This window comes from Ascaphus truei, chromosome 4 (genome assembly GCF_040206685.1).
Source record: "Ascaphus truei isolate aAscTru1 chromosome 4, aAscTru1.hap1, whole genome shotgun sequence".
Classification (NCBI taxonomy): Eukaryota; Metazoa; Chordata; class Amphibia; order Anura; family Ascaphidae; genus Ascaphus; species Ascaphus truei.
The window spans coordinates 198,575,699-198,591,926 of NC_134486.1; positions in this window are offsets into that span (position 1 = coordinate 198,575,699).

A 16,228-nucleotide genomic window follows, 5' to 3' on the forward strand; every position below is an offset into this window, starting at 1 on the left:
TGTCCCCCGGCTACGTTGAAGTGGCCACCGGACATACAAACTCACCCCCGAGTGAAGGAGGGTCGAGTCCCGACACCCCACCAACAGAAGTCCGGGGCCAAGACAACTTGAACGGATGCAGCATCCCTGTGGAGAAATTTGACGGCCTACCTTGCTGAGAATGGCAGCCTCTGACACAAAATGGCGATGCAGCTGAAGAAGGCGGGAATCCACGCTGAGCCGCAGGAGCAGGAAGGGAGCGGTGAGCGGGAAAACTGGAGCAGTCGCACGCACCTCCGCGCTGGTGAGAGTCTTCGTCCAAAATGGCCGCCACCCGGATACACGTCACAGCTGGGCTCCGGAAGGAGCGGCGCCATCTTGGAGGTGGCACGGAGCTGGATCCCGTCGGGGCGGCCGGATGACGTCACCAGAAAGACTGAGGACAGCCGTAAGCCCCCCAAGGCGTCCAGAGGGCGCCGGTCGTCCTGCACAGGCATAGACTAGCCACCTAACCGGCCCGAGGCGGGCTTTTTGAATTATGAAGCAAAGTCAGTGTAGAATACATACGGGAAGGGAGTTAGTATAGCGTAAACGCGGCAGCGCCATCAAAGGAGCAAAGGACAGGTGAGAGATAGCACGGGAGGTAGAAAGAAGATAAAAACAAGTAGCTGAACGGGAACAAGCAGAAGTGGAGATATTTATGGAGACAAGGATATGAGAAGGAGAAAGGAAGTAGACTTGAATTTAAAGCGGGGTAGAGATGTAGCAAGTAGGAAGGAAGGGGTAGATGAGGAGGGTAAGTAGAGACTTAGAATGAAAAGAGAGTAAATAGGGAGAAGGGAGGTCAACGGAAAGCTTTAGAATAGTGATAGATAGATAGTGGGAGCGGTGACTGGAAATAGAGTGTAGGGGGAAGTGGAGTGGGAATTAGTAGGTTAGATATTAATGGAGGAAGAGAAAGGTTAGAAGATAGGTTGAATGGGAAAGGAGAAGGGAAGTAGGGAACGGAGATACACAAGACTGAGAGAGTGGGAGAAGGTAGAAAAATAGACAGTTTTGGAATAGTGGAAGATAGATGGTGAGAGTGGTGACTGGAAGTAGACGGTAGGGGTAGGTGAGATAGGATTAGATAAGTAGGTTATCAAAGGAAGAGGTGGAAGGGTAACAGAGGGACAGAGGCAAGTTGAGCAAGAGAGGAGCAGGGAAATAAGGAACGGGGAAATGTACAAGCAAGAGACACAGAAGAGATGGAAGGGATGGAGGGAAAGCTATAGAAAGAGAAAAGAGAAAAAGAGGGGAAGCTCATAATCACAGGGGGATGAGGCTAAGACACCACAGATCTAGCTGGATACCCTAAGGTGGTGTTAAAAAAGCAAGGGACAGAGTCAGGTTCAGTTCATTTCATGTTGGGTTTTATTAATTCAAACTCTGAAAAAGCGAGGCGGGAGAGGGAGGGAGAGACCTGCTTCAGTAATCCGTATGGGCCACACACTAAGGGGGAGGAAGGGAGATCTCCTGGACCTTAGTGAAGCCCTTTGGGACTGGTTTAGAGGGGTGAGTGATCTTCATCCTACGGTCCCCCTGGTCGATTGGAGAGGAGACCAGCCACCCAAAGGCGGTGATCTCGTCGTGGAGGCGGCGTTGCAGAGACGACGAGAACTCTATTGTTTTATGTCTTGTTTATTGTGTGTTGTGTCCCCCCAAGTTTTCCCTTCTGTGTGCTCCCCCTTGTGTTTTTCTATAGGTGGTGACGAGAGGTATCGCAGTACAATGAGAAGAAGCGTCCGAGAACATTGCCCTAAGGTAGTTTGCAGATCCAGACACTGACAGCGAGACCATCTCACGCTCTTAAATGAGTAAGGAACTCAGGCTAGTATCACATAATACTAAAGGGTTTAACAGCCCAGCTAAGCGCAGAATAGCCTTCTGAGATTATAAGCGTAAGGGAGCAGAAATTCTGTTTCTGCAAGAAACACACTTCTCTCGAGACAACTACCCAAAATTTCTGGATAGGGATTTCCCAACACATTTTCTGTCCTCCGCAAAGGTGAAAAAGAAAGGGGTGGCCATACTAATACATAAACGGATACCGTTCGTACCCGATAATACCTTCAAAGACAAAGAGGGAAGATTCCTTATAGTCAGAGGCGCAATCCAAGGGTTTCCAATCACCCTAGCAACAATCTATGCCCCCAACGAGACGTCCCCAGGTTTTTTTTCTACCTTCTTTGGGAAACTTAACAAGGTGGCCAGAGGCAACAATATTGTCGCTGGGGACCTGAATAGGGCGCTACGGATGGACCTTGACAGATGCTCCTCCACTAATACTACACACAGATCTGACATACTAACAATTAAAAAAGGGCTACGTGACTGCCAATTACTTGACATATGGAGGGAACAGCACCAGAGACTGAGAGAATACACCTTCTACTCACACCCACATGACTCATATAGTAGGATAGATTACTTCCTTGTATCCAATAGAATGGTCCCTGGGGTCTCTCACACCGAGATCCATGATATTTCATGGTCCGACCATGCATCCATAGAGCTGCGATGCACACTCATCCCACTAGACTGACCCAGAGCGAACTGGAAACTAAATGAACTCTTATTGAAAATCCCAGCCCTACAATTGGAAATAGGGGAACGGATCACTCAATACTTCGAAGAGAATGAGGGGAGTGTGACTACCCATTCCACTCTGTGGGAGGCCCATAAGGCTACCCTCAGGGGGGTCATTATCAATCTGGCCGCTAAGAGGAAAAGAGAGCGGGAAAGTAAAATTTTGAAACTAGAGGACCAGCTATCGGAGCTTTCCTCCTTACATCAGAAAAATAAAAATGCCCATACATTAACCAAAATAATAGCCACTAAAAATAGCCTTAATCTTCTCCTCTCCGCTCAGGCTGAGAAGGAATTGACCTGGTCCAAACGGAAATTCTATGAAAAAGCTAACAAGCCGGACACACTACTTGCCAATAAGCTAAAAAACAAGCTTCCAAATTACCACATTCACGCAATTCGAAACCAGGACGGGGACCTTACCTCCATCCCAGCGAACATACAGTAGCAGGGGAATTCAAAAGATATTACGAATTATTATACAACGGAGATAAGGTCACCCACACCCAAAAAACAAAGGAAGAGTTACGGACCTTCCTAAAAGAGGCGCAATTACCCATTTTGAAGAGTTGTGAAAGGGAGGCACTCCAGTCAGACTTCACGATGGAGGAACTCTCTGGGGTCATCAAAGCATTAAAACCAGCTAAATCCCCAGGCCCAGATGGCTTCTCAAATTTATATTACAAGAAATATTTTAAAATTCTTGCCCCCCACATGTTGAAATTATTCAACGAAATTTTAGCAGGGGCCTCATTCCCAGCACAAATGCTCCAAGCCTCAATTTCGGTGATCCATAAACCCGGAAAGGACCCGGCAGACTGCAAGAGCTACCGGCCCATTTCACTGATTAACTCGGACCTTAAAATATACTCTAAACTCATAGTCAACAGGGTGGGTAGTGTCCTTCCCGGGTTGATACACACGGATCAAGTAGGGTTTATCGGAGGTAGACAAGCGGCAGATAACACCAGGAGAATTATAGATTTGATTGATCTGGCCCAAAAAGAAAAAATACAATCCATGGTGTTAAGTCTGGACGCCGAGAAAGCCTTTCATAGAATAGACTGGCCCTACCTTTCGGAAACATTGAGAGCATTTGGCTTTGAGGGACGCCTCCTGCAGGCCATCCTGGCGCTGTATAAAAATCCATCAGCAAGAGTGAGATATCAAGGCTTCCCCTCAGAACAGTTTGAAATCAAAAGCGGAACACGTCAAGGATGCCCGCTGTCGCCACTACTGTTCGCCTTATGTATAGAGCCTTTGGCGGCACACATTAGACTTAACCCAGATATCTCTGGGATCCCATTGGGAGACCAAATGCACAAAGCCGCGCTTTATGCGGACGATGTCATTCTCACAATAACAAAACCTCTCACATCTCTCCCAAATATATTCAACATACTGGGCAAATTTAACCAAATTTCGGGATTTAAGATCAATCAGTCAAAATCAGAAGCCCTCAATATTAATTTACCAAAAGAAATCAAAAAACTGATTGACCTCAATTTTCAGTTTAAATGGCAACCCTCTGCGATCAAATATTTAGGGGTATATCTCACGAGAGAATACAAAACTTTATATAAAGCAAATTTCCCCAAGATCATAAAGACACTGGGGGAGGATCTCCGAACCTGGATGAAGGGGAATATCTCATGGATTGGGAGGATACATAGCGTGAAAATGAACCTCCTCCCAAAGATGCAATATCTTTTCCAGAGTCTCCCTATCCCATTGGTACAGGCGGACATCCTCTCCCTCCAGTCAAAAATTATGAAATTTATTTGGAATGGGAAAAACCCACGAATTAATAAAGGGATTTTAAAACTTCCCACACTACGCGGAGGGCTAGCGGTGCCTTGCTTGCAGGCCTACTATAAAGCAGCCCAATTAGGGCAGATTTTCCAATGGCACACAGACCCAAGCCTTCGAAGATGGGTCGAGTTGGAAAAGAGATGTTGTGCACCAATTGAAATCCGAAATTTAATCTGGCTACCCAGAGAAGGGGTACGCAAGATGAACAATCCGCTACAGACCATGGTCAATTCGTTAAAAGTCGGGGAGGCCATGAAGTTTAAATGTAACCTGACAACCAAGGCGTCAGTAATGACACCAATAATGTGCAACCCAGACTTCGCTCCGGGCCTGAATAGCAAAAATTTCTTAATTTGGACTCAGAAGGGATTCTCCCGTCTAAAAGATCTGGAGGGCAAAAGGACCATACAAACATTTGAACAAATTAAATCTTCTAAGAATATGCCAAATAGCGAATTTTTTAGGTACCTCCAGATCAGGGATTTCTACAACAAAACACCAATAAGACCGGCACGAACAAATTTTGAGCAGCTGTGTTCCAGAGATACGGACACTAGGGGACTCACGTCTAGAATGTACAGGGAAGTGATCTGCCAGAAGTCGCCCATTGACAATAGACTGAGTTACATGAAGCAGTGGGAATATGACCTAGGAGAGACTTTAGAGGACGACGAATGGGACAGAATTATTCAGGCGGCGGCAAAAAGCTCAATCTGCACCACAATAAAGGAGAACGCATATAAAGTCCTCATGAGGTGGTATTATACTCCGACGCGCTTAGCGAAATTTGTAACAGGCTACTCTCCTCTCTGCCCTAAACAGTGTGGGGAGGCAGCAGATCTCCGACATATGCTGTGGTCTTGCACTAAAGTGGCCCCTATTTGGGAAAAAATCAGAGATTGGATTCAGCGGATTCTCGATTTGGAGATCCCCCTGGACCCGTGGCTGTTCCTTTTGGGCAGGCGGATCCAGGGTCTGTCAAATGCGTCGCACAAATTAATCGCGCACTTTGCTACCGCCACGAGATGTGAGATTGCAGCACTATGGAAACAGCAGGAGCTACCAACTATCCCTAAAATCAGAAACAGAATTTGGCATGTTTGCCGGACGGAACAATTAACGAGTTTAGTTAATGACTCCGGCACAAATTTTCTAAAAGTTTGGGATCCATGGTTGACCCAGGAAGAAACCCCTGGAGTGGACGCCGCCTCAATCTTGCATTAATGAAACCAAATACGCTCTCCTTTATGGCCAGATTAGACAATACGACATAGTGACGCACAGCTTTCAGACTGCCCGGGAGCCACTGATATGAGGGGAATAATAATCCGATGGGTTATAGAGCCCTTGCAAAACCAGTCGAAGTCAGAACTCGTTACGTAGGCCGAGAAATCTCGAACAAGACAAAACTTCTCACCCTCTCCAGAGCCTGGAAACACACTACCCCCCTCCCCCCATACCCCCTCCCCCCTGCCCACCCTCTATCCCTGTCTCCCTGTCAAGTCTGTCCGGTTTTGTTTGTCCTGTGTCAAGTAGTCACGTCTAATTGTTGTCACTACATGTAGTTTGACAAAAATGGAAATGCAACAACGGGCTGTGGAATACTGGTTGTAATTATACTTTCCAATAAAAATTGAAAGTTGAAAAAAAAAAAAAGCTACAGAAGTGATTGATTCTCAGATTATCAAGAATTGTTATGCAGGCAGGCACATGTCGAGAAATTAAAAAAAAACTTGAACTTCTAATTGAATGGGAAGTCATACATGCATGCGCAGAAATGTGATGCTGCGCTCAGGGAGATTCAAGCCAGAAAGCCATCCATTACAAATGAATGGTGTGGAAGAGGTGTACTGTACTGTAGATAAGAAGTTGAAAAACTTTAGCCTTGTGTGTGTGCGGGGCGAGGTGGAGAGCACTGTATGCTGGATTATCAATTCAAAGAATTATTTTCAAAAGGTCATCATAATGTTTAATGCGCAGAAATGTGATACTGTAACATGCCTATGTGTTTCAACAATGTTCCAATGAGACATACACGCATGCGCATAAAATAAAAACAGTGTGAAATGAAGAGCAAGCCTAGCAAAAGTATTGATTCATAAATAATACATATAGAGATGTGATAATTTTATATTCGGAAGAAGACGCAACGTTATATTTTTGTAATACTGTACTTCTTTTCCCTAAGGAGTCTCATATTATTGTATACAGTATAAACTTGGAACGTTAATTAATCTCTGCTTCAAATACAGTATAAATCTTCAAATTTACAATTTCTGCGCGCGCACATACAGACTTGCAGAAATGTAAGGCTGTACTGTAGGTTGAATTGCTATTAAACTTTTAAGACAACAGCTCACGATCGCCCACCTGAGTTTCTAGACGGTATTGCAGTATTGCAGACAATGCTAAAAAAACAAACGCTAAAATAGCGAAAACCCCACGTGAAAAAAAGAAAACAGAGCACGTCTGGCCATGGTTATCAGAGCGACTTTGCTTCGGCCGCTTTAGAATAAAAGCTGGTGCAGCTGTACACCCCCACTCCACACACACATTTTGGAAAGCACTGTGTTAACGGTGGGTTCTTTACTATTTTTATTCACATACACACACACATATTCTCAAATCACTGACATTCAGGGACATTTTATCACCTCTAGCCATAAAACTCCACAGGGGAGGGATTGTCTTCCATCACACATCATATTCCAGTATGCACTGTTTGTAAGTTTAAAACCCATCTTAGCTTCATTCATTGTAACATCGCCGGAAGAAGAGATCAGTGTATCTCGAAAGCTTGCAAGAATAAAAGCATTTCGTTAGCCACAGAATGGTATTGTCTATTCATTTATATATATATATATATATATATATATATATATAAATGAATAGACAATACCATTCTGTGGCTAACGAAATGCTTTTATTCTTGCAAGCTTTCGAGATACACTGATCTCTTCTTATATATATATATATATATATATATATACTGTATATACACAGTATAATCAAAAATGAATCGACGATACCGTTATGTGGCTAACGAAATGCTTTTATTTGTGTGAGCTTTCGAGATACACTGATCTCTTCTTCCGGCAGTGTTACAATGAATAAAGCAAGCAAAGGATTTACTTAAAAACAGTGTCTCTTGGAATGTTATCTGTGTTTGTCCCTCCCCCGTGTGTAGATGTGATTTATGGCTAAAGTTGTTAAATGGTCCCTGAATGTTAGTGATGTAAGAGCGTGTGTGTATGTATCTTTGTAAGTGTGTGGAGTGGGAGTATATGTTAATGGTGTGGGTAGGTGTGGAAATGTGAGAGAGGGCTTCATTACTAAAAGTGTGTGTAGATTCTATGTGGTCCCTATTGGTATATAGGGATGGAATAACATGGAGTATTTGTATGTGTAAGAGACAGCTGTGTGTGCATACATATAGCACAGTATGTATAGACATGGCCTTTAGCACTCATGGGAAGAGAGTTCACTTGTGTCAGTAATGACTCATAACATTTCGGCCTCTGTTTAGGCCACCGCTAAGTGTCCCAAACAGTTGCATAAATTTGTGTTCATGCAACCGTCTCTCTTTCAGTGATTTAAGATATGGCCATGTTCATGCTGCATGGGGAACAGCAGAGAACTCAAAATCTGCGCCGTGATGTGTTCGAATAACGGCCGCTTCATCAGCATGTATTAAACATATAGCACATATTTCAAACATTTCGATCCTACGGAGTTATGTGCTATATGTTTAATACATAATACTGCTTCAAACTGTCTGAGTGCTGTCGCCTCTTTGCCGCTTCATGGTAATGTATGCTTTTATATATATATATATATATATATATATATATATATATATATATAAAGAAACAGTTATAAAGACAGCGCTCCTTTTTTCAGCACACCCAAATTGCTGCCACTCCGGTGACGTGTGCCAAAATGTTGCACCAAATATCAATATTGAATAAGATGTTTACATGAACCAACTAGTGCCTGCCTATACTAATTAAATTACAATAATTAAAAAAACATATATTTAACAAAATGTAATTGAAAAAATGTGCAAAAATATAAAAAAAAAAAATTAAATAATCTGTTGAACATAAAAAATAGCATAAAAATACAAAAATTTAACTAAAAATTGATACTTAAGTCCAAATGAAGTCCATGAGTGAATAAAACAAAGGTCCAGGCAGCTTCTTCTTGGGCTCACCAAGTTCCCATAGTACCTATTAGAAAAAGAAAAGAGAAAAAGCGCCCGATCCTTGTGTAAAATCAGATGAACATTTTAATAAATCATGGACAAGACAATTGCACACTTACAATTTGTCTGTTTAAAATAAGCATTTTATGGGACCTGCCCATGCACCAAACAAAGACTCCACAGTCACCTCCGCTCTGTAATCTCACGATCAATTCGAGACCCAGTAATTGAGAACGCCGTTTTCTCCAAGGTGTATATTCAACAACCATCCGTCAGGAGCTTCTCAGCAGCGTGCGTCCGCCATTACTCCCACACATGTGGTGCTGGATACCGGAAGGACTTTCCTTGTATTTCCTTGGTCTCTCTCTGGTGCCGAAGGCAGGTCAGCCACCGTAGTTGCAATGCAAACCGTCCCTACGCGTTTCTTCCGCCTTTGCGGATTTCATCAGGGGATGGACACCAAAGGGGCTATCTGATGTTAAATAGTCCCTCACGTAAATAAGCATTATATGACTCACAGGTGTGTTTAATACTATAGGTGTCATTAAATCAAATTGATATCTGGTGCAATATATTAAGAACTCTAATACATTTGAACTCAACAGAATTTTAAAACGTTAGTGCATTTAATAACAGCAAACGAGGATACTGCTGCTGATAAAGTGATTAGCCAATTTGTATGCAAATTACATACTACCATGAACAGGATATGAACATAGAATAGAACTTGTTCCAACATTTGTGTACTAAAAATAAAGAAAAAAGAATATATACAAAATATAATTAGATTGAATGATGAATAAATAATGATGATAATAATATTCAAAACATATTACTTTTTACATATGTCAGTCTTCTTTTGAACATAAACAAATTCATTATCACATATTATATACATACCCTACCTATAACTAATAATATAAATGTAATGTCTTTAAATATATATATAATAAATCTAAATACCGTGCTAACATCTAGAAAACCATAAATTGTACATTATATAATAATTATTAAAAAATGAATAAATACATACTTAAGCTTGAAAAAGAGAGAATCATTTAATGTGTCTCTCTATATGTGAACTGGAAAGAATAGATGAAACAGTGATTAATGATAGCAAGAGACAAGCCAAAAATATCTATATGGCTGTAGGTTTATATATCAAATATAGCCCAATTTTGGGTATTTGGAGTCCTGATTGATCAAGTTACAATCGTTCCTAATTAATTTTATCTATAGCCTTGTAGAGAAAAAAAGGATCCCTATAGATATGATGGGGGCAAAAATTATTCTAGCATAAGGGGAAAGGGGGACCTGAATTATGACCACCCTAAAAATAAGTCACTATGTAATAATCACGTTTAGCATGTAAGTTCACTTACTAATGTATTAACCATGTTTACACGACACAATATAAAACACTAAATATATTTTTATTCAAATACTAGTTAGTTCATTCCACTTGGATTGCTGCCTTTTGGCTTGCTAGTTATTCTTCTTCTTTCTCTTAAGCAAAATAGAGCTTCGCTTCCTTTTCCCTATTACTCAATGTATATTAGTCAAGCACAGACGTTTATAAACACATACTCATCCCTTATACAATTATTATATTTAGAATCAGTATCAAGATTAGTCGTCACACTGATATATTTATACAATATGTTTTAGGGTGGTCATAATTCAGGTCATGGATCATGGAGAGTTCGAAAGTGATCATGGTAAAACCAACTAAGAATCGTCAGTCTCAGGCATGCAATGCTCCAGCGCCAGCACCGGCTTCCAATAAAGGTCCGACCATCTGTGAAAACCTTCTGACCGGCAACCCTTGCTATAAGCCCCCGCCTGGATACCTGCATCCTGAGCAGGATTTCACGTACAGATACCAGCAAGCTTGCATGTACCAAAGCGATTTCCAGCTTCATCAGCTGTCAACTACAGGTGTAGCAGGCCTGCTGTCACCTGTCAACTACGTGTATAATCAAGACTACGGGACTGGCAGTGGCTCGGCACCAACCGAATGGCAAAGTCTATGGTGGGTACAGCTGCCGTATGTAATTATTTTTTTACCATATCAATATTAATGCACAGTAAAGCGATTCTCCTGTAATCAATTGCTTTGCTTATGGTTATTTAGTTCTTGTAGTCACAATTCGCCAAAATGTAGTCCAGTAATATCATTGGCTACGCAGCTTTATAGTTACGTGCATGCGCATTGGAACCTTGTTGAAACGCATACAGTATGCGTCTCATCACATCTAGGTGCATGTCTGTACTGTATGTGAACAAGAGACGCCCCCCGAGAAAATAATTGTTGGGACTGACCGAGGGGACTGCGGGGACTGACTGTGGGAACTTCTTTAGGGGACTGACTAGTTTGAACTAATCATTACAGTAATACTTTTATTTTTCTTCCTCAGAAAATAAACTTTGTCATCGGGCTGAGAACAACAAATGGAGGGATTTCCATGGATAATATCGCTTTTTGTAACGATGCTTGCACACTGCTGAATCTGAATCAGTGCCATTTTTATTGATTAGGATAGAATAACTGAGCTTTTTTTACATACTTTTCTACATACTGTACTGCACTGTATAATAAACCCCAAAAATAAAAAGTATGCATTTATACAGTACATGTATTACCGTGCAGTATGTGTGTTCTACTGTAATAATAATACAAATACCAATAATGCGTTTTAATACTGTTTTGATGTACTGTAATGCGCAGTAAGTAAAAAAACATTAATGTGTACTGTAATTAAAAACATACAGGTATATTTAAAAAAAGAAGCAATGTATTTTATTCGTGGAATACTGTAAGTAAAAAAACATTAATGGTGTACTGTAATTAAAATTATACAGGTATATTTTAAAAAACTTTTAGAATACAATTTAAAACAATGAACAAGTCAGAAATGAATCAACATTTTAACATTTTAACAGACGACCAATCACAAAGCGAATTCGATCCCCAGCAGATTGTCCTTCCAGGGCCTATGCCTTGTATGCCGCAAAATGCCTTAATGGAGTCTTGCACGATTTTCATTAAAGGATTGGTAATTGAAAAATAGCGCCGCAATTCCTCCACAATAGACTTTCTTAAATTTTCAGGAAGAGCCTTTTTCTCGCGATTCCTTTCGTAGTTTACATTGTGGGCCCACCCTAAGTACAACGCGTATGGCACATTGTGCTTGAAAATTAACAAAGCATGCCTCTGGGGTATATGAGCACTTGCAAACCTTTACTTCTCCCTGAGTGACTGGGGCAGCTCGCGCAGGATGATGTCAGGCACCGTCTCAATGCAAGAGTATGTGGGTGGGACTCTGGGAGCGGGTGTTCTCCTGGGAGCGGGTGTGCTTGTGGAGGCGGGCGAGTGTAGGATGTCTGGGAGGATGCTTTCCTCCTGTCTTGGTCTCCTTGTCAGTGTTGCCTCCTGGCATGGTCTTGACGGGGTTGTCATGACATCCTCGTCAATGGCATACATGAACACATATTCTTCTGATGGAGGGGGTGCGCTTGGCGATGGAAGGTTGAAGGTCCCATTCATCCCATCCATGCCACCCTCCTGCTCCGGCGTCCGAGATATAGGGGCATGAACTCCGACCAAATTATGTATCCCCGATATGTCAGTCTCTATCTTCTCCATCCATTGATCAATCTTCTCCATCCGTTGATCCATCTTCTCCATCCATTGATCCATATTTAGCATGGTCTCTAAAAGAAGATCTGTCTCTAACAGCATAGAGTTCCCAGGGATATCGACACTTAACCCATTCAGCATGCGGCCTAACGAGCTGGATCTTGTGCATGGGGTGCTGTGGACATCTGGGAGGATGGGTGCATAAGAGGATGAGATGGGGGTTCCCTGGAGATAAGCAGCAGCATCGTCGAGGAGTGATGGAGGAGGTGTCCTGTGGATTTCCGGGAGAGAAGCGACAGAGTCGTAGAAAAGTGATGGAGAAGGTGCCCTCTGGGTTTCCGGGAGAGAAGCAGCAGCGGCGGCAAGGAGTGATCGAGAAGGTGTCCTCTGGGTTTCCGGGAGAGAAACGGCAGCGGTGGCGATGGCTGATGCAGAAGGTGACCATTTGTTTTGCTTTGAGTGTACATCACCGAATTTCTTCTTGACATAATAACGCTTCTATAAAGTCTTACCTGTAGCCTTTGGAGTCATCAGAAGGTTTTCTTTATTAGCCTTAGCCTTTTGCTTTGGCCTTGGCTTGGAAACGGCTGCCGCCTTTCGCTTTTTCTGCACGACAGGCACGGCATAGGCGAATGTGTTCCTGTGTCCATAGAATCGGGGTTGATCCACAGAAGCAGATGGCACAATGCAGTATCTGGACAAGGGCAAGTTCAGATACAGATCATCGAGTGGGAGGCTATGCAATGTGTGTCACCTTTTATGCATGGCGTCGAGGTACAGGTGTTAAAAGTGGGCGTATTCTAATGTGATTCATTAAAGTATAAATACACCATCCATTTTGTGGATTCACTGCACATTGAAAACACATCGACTAAACATCGAATATACATTCTTGTACTTGTATTTCTTTCTACACGCAGCGATGCCTGTTAAAAGGATTTCTAAGGATCTCAGCATGAGAATAAAGGAGATGTACACGAGAGGACAACGAATTGCGGATATTCAACGCTGGCTAAGTACTTCTGGCCTCATTGTGCCAGCAGCAACCGTGAGCTATCATGCACACGGTAAGACCAAAAAAGTAAAGAGGACACCAACGGTAACTACCGCATAAGTACTGTACTGTACTGTATCTATCTTTTATTATTGTTATCGCTGTACAGTATATTTATATAACTCTATTCTATACCGTATCTATCTATTATTATTATTGTTATCGCTGTATATTTATATAACTCTATTCTATACAGTATCTATCTATTATTATTGTTATCGCTGTATATTTATATAACTCTATTCTATACAATATCTACAGTATCTATTTTTATTGTTATCGCTGTATATTTATATAACTCTATTCTATACATTATCTATCTATTATTATTGTTATCGCTGTATATTTATATAACTCTATTCTATACAGTATCTTTCTATTTTTATTGTTATCGCTGTATATTTATATAACTCTATTCTATACAGTATCTATCTATTTTTATTGTTATCGCTGTATATTTATATAACTCTATTCTATACAGTATCTATCTATTATTATTGTTATCGCTGTATATTTATATAACTCTATTCTATACAGTATCTACAGTATCTATTTTTATTGTTATCGCTGTATATTTATATAACTCTATTCTATACATTATCTATCTATTATTATTGTTATCGCTGTATATTTATATAACTCTATTCTATACAGTATCTTTTTATTTTTATTGTTATCACTGTATATTTATACAGTATAACTATTCTATTAATATCTACTGTATATTTGGCCATACTGTATGCCTGAGCATAAATTTAGCAGTTCTTGTGGCCTACTTTAACGGATTGTTGTTTTTCCTTTAAACTGTAGGGAGACAACTGTTCTGGTTGACAGAATAAGTGAAGAGAATGATGAGAAGAGTGCCTTAAGGGTCAAAGACACTCTGCAGAAAAATCACAATCTAACCGTATCAGAGAACAGCATTAAGAAGATGAGACGAAGGATTGGATGGAAATATGGACGTGTGAGGTTAGTACTGGACAGTATAGGAAGTGAAAATGTGGTTTAATAGACTGTACTGTACCTATAAAATAATTCCTTGTCATTACAGAGCGTACCTTATGATAAGGGACGTCAACAAGATAAAGAGAGTGGTCCAGGCACAGGCATGGATGGACAGTGGTGAAACTTTTCAGGATTGCATCTTTACTGATGAGTCTACTGTATCTCTGGAGAGATTTGCCACCTTAGCATTCCACAAAAAAGGACGCATATCTATGAAGCCGCGTCCAAAACACCAAGTGAAGATGCATGTGTGGGGTGCCATCTCTAGGCGTGGACCAGGACGCATTGTCATCTTTGATGGTACAGTATAATAATGCACAAAGTCACATGCTGTAGCCTTAAGCACTGTACTGTACTACAGTATTGTGCATTATTTTGAGTACTTTTATTTTATTGTTACAGGAATCATGAATAAAGCTTTTTCCAAGAGCAAATAGTGCCTGAGATTGTGGAATACATCACACGTGAATTCTCAGTTGGTCACCGTTTCTACCAGGACAACGATCCGAAGCACACCGCGTCAACTGTGCATATTCTTGCCTGCGGTATCAACTGGGTGAAGACGCCAGCGGAGTAAGTACGGTAACCGTGTCTCGTTTTTTCACACTGTTTACTGTGTATCTCTTTAACTAATTCTCCTTTTTTCCCTTCCAATGACAGATTGCCAGACTTCAATCCTATCGAAATGGTCTGGCATCAGCTGAAGGACCATATCCGAAAAGTGGTGAAACCCTCAAAAAAGGATGAGTTGGCGAATGGCATAATGAGTTTTTGGAACGTTGTGCTCACCGTGGAACGATGTAATAAATATATCGACCATATTGCGACTGTGTTGCCCATTGTGATAGAGCGTAATGGGCACGCATCAGGAAGGTAGTGTAAGGGTGTGTTAGGTAATTTATGTGTGCGCGCGTAGGGAGTGCGGCAGGTTCCGCGATGGCACGATAGTACAGGGTGCCGCCATGTTATTGCGCAATGTTGCAGAGGGCACTAACAAAGTGGAGAGGTCACGCATGCGTGATGGAAGCGCGCGAACGACAGGCCAATAATGGAAAGGCTCTATTAATGGACTACAACTTCCAGGAGCTCTGGGTCAGTCACCTGACTCTAGGAGCCAATGAGAAAGCTGGGATTAGAAGGAAGAGGAAGTGTAGAGGGAGACCACGCTAGGGAGGAGAGGAAGACAGAGCCGGAGGAGGCAGTGTGAGTGCAGGGGGTCAGTGACCTGCCTGCATAGGTCAGCTATTCCCCTCAGGCCCATAGGAGAATTCCCTGAGTCACCGTAGGCTGCAGTACTGCAGGGACGCCCGATAGCGGAAGGAATTGTCACTTTAGTTAGGGACAACGCACCGAGTTGTGGCCGGTCGCTGTCATCTGGGATCAGACGGCGGGACTCCGCGACATCGGGAGGTCAAGGAGCGGAGGCACGGATCCTTTGTGAAGAAGGAACGGTCACCGCCGTGACAGGAAGGTACATTGTAACGGCAAGTGCACCAACACCGGTCATCAGGCGCTGATCCCGCCTTAGGAATAACTCTGTAGTGACATCAGCAAGTGGCTAGCGGACTGAGCATACTACCTAATACTTTACAAGGACAACCTCTATAAGAGCGTGGCGGAGCCAATGTTATTCCGGGAAAAATTCCCTAGAGGTGTGGCTGAGCCACTATAGTATAAGGACTCTAACGTTATAATATATATGCAAGTTATGTGTGATGTTATATAGAGAATAAGATAAGACTACCTATGCATAGTAAAACTTGGTTGCACGCACTGTATGGTATGTTTCTTGCCCAGGGCAATCTTACATAACGGGGATCCTGGGCAAGTGGAGGCGCTGCGCTAGAACCCAGGCTCCCAGCTAGCGGAGGCTCAGATCTCCTGGAGCCGCAGGTTGTGTACAGTA